At 47.0% G+C, this 6,000-nt stretch overlaps 1 protein-coding gene across 1 annotated transcript in view; it reads left to right on the top strand.

The window, feature by feature from the left end:
- shank2a (SH3 and multiple ankyrin repeat domains 2a) overlaps positions 1 to 6,000 on the top strand; it is a gene marked incomplete at its 3' end in the record, with an annotated part of 109,005 nt that overhangs the window by 40,192 nt on the left and 62,813 nt on the right. The window lies entirely within an intron of this gene.

The following is a 6,000-nucleotide window of genomic DNA, read 5'->3' as shown; positions in this document are numbered from 1 at the left end:
GTCATGGTTAAAGTTGAACAGAATGGAGGTAAACCGATGAAAACATTCATTTGAATTTATGCGAGCGTGCATGTGTATCTGTGCAGGTAAGTTGTTACACGTTTGTCCAGACACTTCCTGCCTGCATGGACTTTGTTTACCTGCAGTTTCCTCACGCCACTGGATCGGCTAATTAGAGACTCACTTTGTTTTTTGGCACCATGGACTGGTGTCACACCCCTCACACCTCCTAAAGCAGGCTACGGTTGTTGTTGTTTTTTGAATGTTTTTTTAAATTAGCTGTTTTAACCTTCCAGGAGGCATCAGAGGACAATAGATGCAACAGGCTGGAGATAAAACTGAAAAAAATTCACAACTAATGAAGATACTATGCAAAGAGTCGCATCACTCCAATGATGCTGAGACTAAGCAGGTTATCGGGATTTGGGTGATTGTTACCTCCAACATGGAATATGGTATGTTTTGTCGGGTCTTTGAAATGTGGACGATTAGGAACCTTCAAGCACTCCAGCATCCATATTAAGACATACGTAACATTGGCACATTTTGTGTAGGATGTGCCACCAAAAGGGACACTGTAGCTCCAGCAACCGTTGCTATGGCGGCCCTCCAAGACTTTGTGATTCAGTGTGAGTTTGCACGCATGCAGAGCGATGTATGTATGCTTCAGAAAACCTGCACAGAGATTTCTGATTCTTACATAATTCATTTTACTGCGTGTGCCTGGGCCTTAGGAAATATAGCTGTATTTGTGTGTGGTGTGTGTATGTGTATGTGTGTTTCCACATTTGAGCGAGTGTGTTTGTGCAACAGAGCACTGGAACGAACTGGACCGCGAGCATATGATCGGTGAAGGATTAGACGGTGAGGGGTGTTTATCTTGCACCGATGTCACTGTCAACCATGATTAAGACGCATGCTCCCCGGACGCCCCCTCCTTGTCTCTGCCAGATTATGGGATGGGCACATATGGCAGCGTGGAGCACCGACACTCACCCACACTCTCCAGCACTACATCTGTCTGATGTCAGATTGGAGCAGGAGACATGTCAGAGGAGAAGAGAGGCACAGAGAGGAGAGGAGAGGAGGGAGAGGAGAGGAGGGGAGAGGAGGAGAAAAGGAGAGGAGAGGAGAGGAGATGAGAGGAGAGGAGAGGAGGAGAAAAGGAGAGGAGAGGAGAACGGGAGAAAAGGAGAGGAGAGGAACCGAGAGGAGAGGAGGAGAGGGGACAGGAGGGGAAGCAAGGTGAGGGGGAAAAGAAGGGAGGAGATGAGGGGGTCGGGGTGGGACGGGGAGGGGAGGAGAGGAGAGGATAGGGATGAAACGACAGAAGACGAATGGAAAACAAATCGGAAGATGAGCAGGGAAAACAAAAAACAGAAGAAAGAAAAGAAAGCAAAGCAGAAAGGAAAAAGAAAGCGGCGCGGAGAGGGGAGGAGAGGAGAGGACTTCCTGAGAAGGGACGATGAACACATCAAGGCATCAAAAAAAAAAAAAAAAAAAAAGGCACGTGACTGCCGAGATGTTAACGGGCGCCAGAGGAAGAGCGAGGAAAAGTGCCGCCGAGAGGGAGGATGAAAAAAAAAAAAAAAAAAAGAGGAGAGGCGGGAGGAAGGGAGGGAGGAAGGTGGGGCGGAATCAAAAGAAGACGAGTGACAGCGTGGAGGAGAGAAGGGCCAGAGGAGAGAGGGGAGGACAGCTCCCGCTTGACGATGTTATAGCTTCATAATAGCGTCTTTTCTCTGTGGTGGGGCACCGTGTGAGAGACTTTAATGAATTCCACTTTCGTCGTGTCCTCTGCGCGCCGGATTTCACGAAAACATGACTCAGATAAATAGAAAGAGTTGTGTATATCGGATAAAGATGAAGTATAGGCCGTTCCATCGGTGCACTGCGTGAGCTTAGTGAACACATCGCTGCGACCGCTCGTGACCCCGAGAGCATCGATACCGGGAGCCACTTGTACATTTATTATACAGCGACGACAACGTCGCGGTTTTATTTAGGAAGCATCATAGGTGTCTTGTTTATGAGACGAGGAGGCCGCCACACCTCTTCAAATGGATTTATAAAAGATTTGGATGTCGGTCGTACATTGCGCGCCGCAGGCACCTCGCGATGTACAATCGGTTTGAAAATTCGCAGATCGCCGCGTTCGCGATCCGGTCGCAAGGGTTTGCAGGGTTTCAGACCGTCGTCGAGAGGCGACCCCAGGGTCATTCCGCCTTTGCAGAACGACAGGAAGTTCCGTCTCCCCTAAATTCGACCATAGAATCCCGCCCAATAGCATTTCGGCAAGTCGCCCCCCAGCCCAACCAGACCTTCCCACCACGACCCTAGTACCGTGAGATATCAAGTCACGTTCTTCCCAGCTAGTCGGAGGACTGTGACGGTCTGCTGAGCACGGATCGGTGCTCTTTCGCAAACGGTGGATCGCGTAGCGTTTACCCCGTGTATCATTCGCGCGATGCCCGGACCACGGGCACCCCACCGCGTCCGAGCCGTGGCTTCCAGAAGCCGTCCCCTCACCATCCCTCTGAGCTCCTTCACCCGGTCCTCCTCCCGTGGTCTGGTCCGCGCTCCCCGCCCCCTGCATGTAAGAAACCGCCGGCGGCGCTGCCCGCCCCTTTTCCGCCATTTCCGCGCGACACCTCCGCTCGGCAAACGGGCGCCCAGCTGTCAATCAGCCACGGGACGCCGCGCCCGGCACTGCCGTTCTCAGGTCGGAGGAGGCGCGTGACGTCTTTGCAAAGCCGGAATAATGGAACATCGCTTGTTTAGCGCGACGTGGCTCCGGCGAGGTTTGGGATCCGACTCGGATGGTGCGAACGCAGCTCTGGGAAAACGCAGAGAGTTCCACTTTGTTTCTAAACCCCAATACGTGGCAATCTGTCGGGAATGAAGAACAATCGGTATATAAACAATCAAATAAAGAATATTGCTGGGAAGTCCTAAATCCCTGGCCCGGGAGGCATTAGGATAATTCCCTTTCTATCTCTCCCTCTGACACCACTTCCCATGTTTCCTTTCTCTCCTCTTACTTACTCACTCTCTCGCGCTCTCTCTCTCCCTCTCTCTCTCTCTCTCTCTCTCTCTTTCTCGCCTTCTTCCATCTCTCACCCTCGCACTCAGGCAGACGAGAGAGAGAAAGGCAGAGGGAAGGAGAGAGGGGGAGATCGCTCCTTCTCTCTCTCTCTCTCTCTCTCTCTCTCTCTCTCTCTCGCGCGCGCGCTGCTGAAGTTCTCCTCCGCCTCTCCCTCCCTCCCTCCCCCGTCCCCCCCTCCCCCCACCCCCGGTTGCACTCTCTCACCCTCCTCTCTTCCCTCCCACGGCATCTCCTCCTCCTGCCGCTGCTCCCTCGCCTTTGCTCCGTCCCTCTCTTTTGCGTCCCCTCCTTTGCTCCGTCTCCGAATTCCAGCACATCCCCCCTCTTTCTATTGCTCTCTCTCTCTCTCTCTCTCTCCTTGTCCCGGGCAGCCGTCCATTTATAGCCCAAATTATGCACAGCTGGTATTAATCAACACTATCTAATTAGCGCCTCCAGTCCACCTGGGCACTTGCCAACGACGCCGCGCCGTCCGGCTCTGGAGCTGCCTCCAAAGGCTCGGAGATGCTCCGGTGGTAAAATCGGGACGAGTGAGACCCAACGTGCGAGGAGGCGCTGCGGCTCAGGGGGGTTGGACTGAGCACACTTCTGTCGAATGGTACGACACAAAACAGTACAGTGCGCTACGTAACAAACTGTACATTGCCGCTCATTTTAGGTCAGTGCGGCACAGAGAAGCATATCTGAGTACAGTACAGTATGGTATGGTATAATAGACTACACTACAGTGTAGTACAGTACTCTGTGATACATCTGTGACACTCATCATAACACATATAGTATAGTAAAGTACAGAACAGTACTGTATAGGACTGTATAATATAGTATCGTGTAGTATACTATAGTATAGTGCAGCACAGTATAGTAAATTTCAGTATAGTAAAGTACAGTAGATGGCAGTATAGTACAGTATAGCCTAATATATTACAGTTTAGTACAGGATATAGTATAGCACAGTACTGTATATTACAGCATAGTACAGTACATTATAATACAGTATACTTATAATACAGTACTTTTTATTACAGTACTGTATGGTACAGTATAGCATAATATAGTACAGTATATTACAGTTCTGTTTGGAACCGTATATTATAGCGATGTACTGTATAGTATAGTAAAGTATAGTACAGTAAAGTGTAGTACTGTATAGTACAGTATGTAGCACAGTATGGTGCAGTACTATATAGTATAGTATAGTGCAGTACTGTATAGTACAATACATTATATTATACAGTACAATTCAGTACAGTACAGCATACTACTGTATATTATAGTATAGTACAGTACTGTGTAGTACAGTACATGCACTCTCCACTTGCAACCACATTGACACTTCCCTTTATAGTCAATAGCCTGTTTAAAAAGCAAGATCTTTCACTGTTTTTCTTCATATTGTGTATTTTGCAACTCTGCTGTTTCTGCGTGTGTGTTTTTTGTATTTTTAGTACATCCCAATCTCATTATTTTCCCAGTCTGAGTATTTCTCTCATTTATTTTCATACAATTTAGCCTTTAAAACACTCTTGTGCCTCTTTATCTCGCTTGCACAAGGTTTTCTCTTTTTTTCCATCACTGGACTTGTGGGACTTGAACACACTCCACGACAGATCTGCGAAATAATAATCTGAAATTAGAGAGATAAAAACACCACATGCCTGGAAGACAATGCTGTGATGAGTAAAGCCAGCCCGTCAAAGAAAATGTGATGTTCCTGCTGTAATGGGCGTCACTTTGTTTGTACCGTGTGGTTCCACCACAGCCAGGGTCTCATTAGAAATGAATTTGCTTTTAATGCGCTCTCTGTTCTGGTGAAGCCCTCGCAGACACTCCTAACAGCTCCCAACGTAGTATGACAGCAGATGCCTCGCTAACCACAGGAGACATTCCGAGGGACCAAATGTCCGTTTTCTGCAGAGGTGAAAATGAAAAAATGCCTTACAGAGTGGACAATGTGTGACTGCCGCAAGATGGAGGGAAGAGAAACAGAAATCAGACACCCACAGTCGGAAAACATACCAAAAAATATTAACGATGAATATAAAAAAACTGCACATAACCTGAGGTCATCATCCAGGTAGACATACCAGAGCATTTTATTCTGTATATTTTTGATTTCTGTATATTTCCTGTTTTTTCTTTTTTCTATTTGTATATATTTGACTATTCTCATTTTTAATTGTTTATATTTTTTTCATTTTTTATTTTTTTTTATTTTATTTTATTTTTTTGCACTTTTTTTATGCTGTGGAGAAACGCACCTGTCCTCACTGGAACAAATCCTAGTAAATGTACCTGGTGGATTCTGGATTCTGAAGGATTCTGATTAAATAATCAAATAATAATCAAACGGTTTATATATTCCCGATCCCGTGGCTGTGTATTTCGGGCTGTTTCGGGACGCCCGGCAGTGGAGGCCAGGGTCCGCCTGGTGAACATGCGAGCCGCCTCTCGGGGCGCTGAATGGGGTTACCTATCCATAGGCTCCTGGAGGTTTGAGGAGGAACATGCTCCACAGGACAAGGTGACCCACTTACCGCTCTGGGAAAAGAATGTCCTCTCACTTAATTTTCATCCCTTTCACTTTCCCTTTCCCTTTAAATCTTGTTATACTTTTTAAACATTTTGCTGTCTTGTGTTTTTACTCTTGTACTATATCTCTGTCTCTCACTGTCGCCATGTTTGTTGTTGTTGTTATTACCTTACCTGGTAGATGTCAGTAGATCTGCTCGATTGATATATAAATCCGTGGTCCACATTACTTTGCCGCATTAATAAAAAATAGAATAAAAAGTAATCCCTGAAAGATTTTCGCATGTCTGCTCCAAAACACTGAAATGTGCGACTGAGTGATGTGTTCAAGTTCCAGTGAGGCGTCGGAAAAATAAATGATG

This window comes from Zeus faber (genome assembly GCF_960531495.2).
Source record: "Zeus faber genome assembly, chromosome: 3".
NCBI classification, from domain to species: domain Eukaryota; kingdom Metazoa; phylum Chordata; class Actinopteri; order Zeiformes; family Zeidae; genus Zeus; species Zeus faber.
Note: the sequence above shows the minus strand (reverse complement) of the source record. Positions and strands in the feature narration are given on the sequence as shown.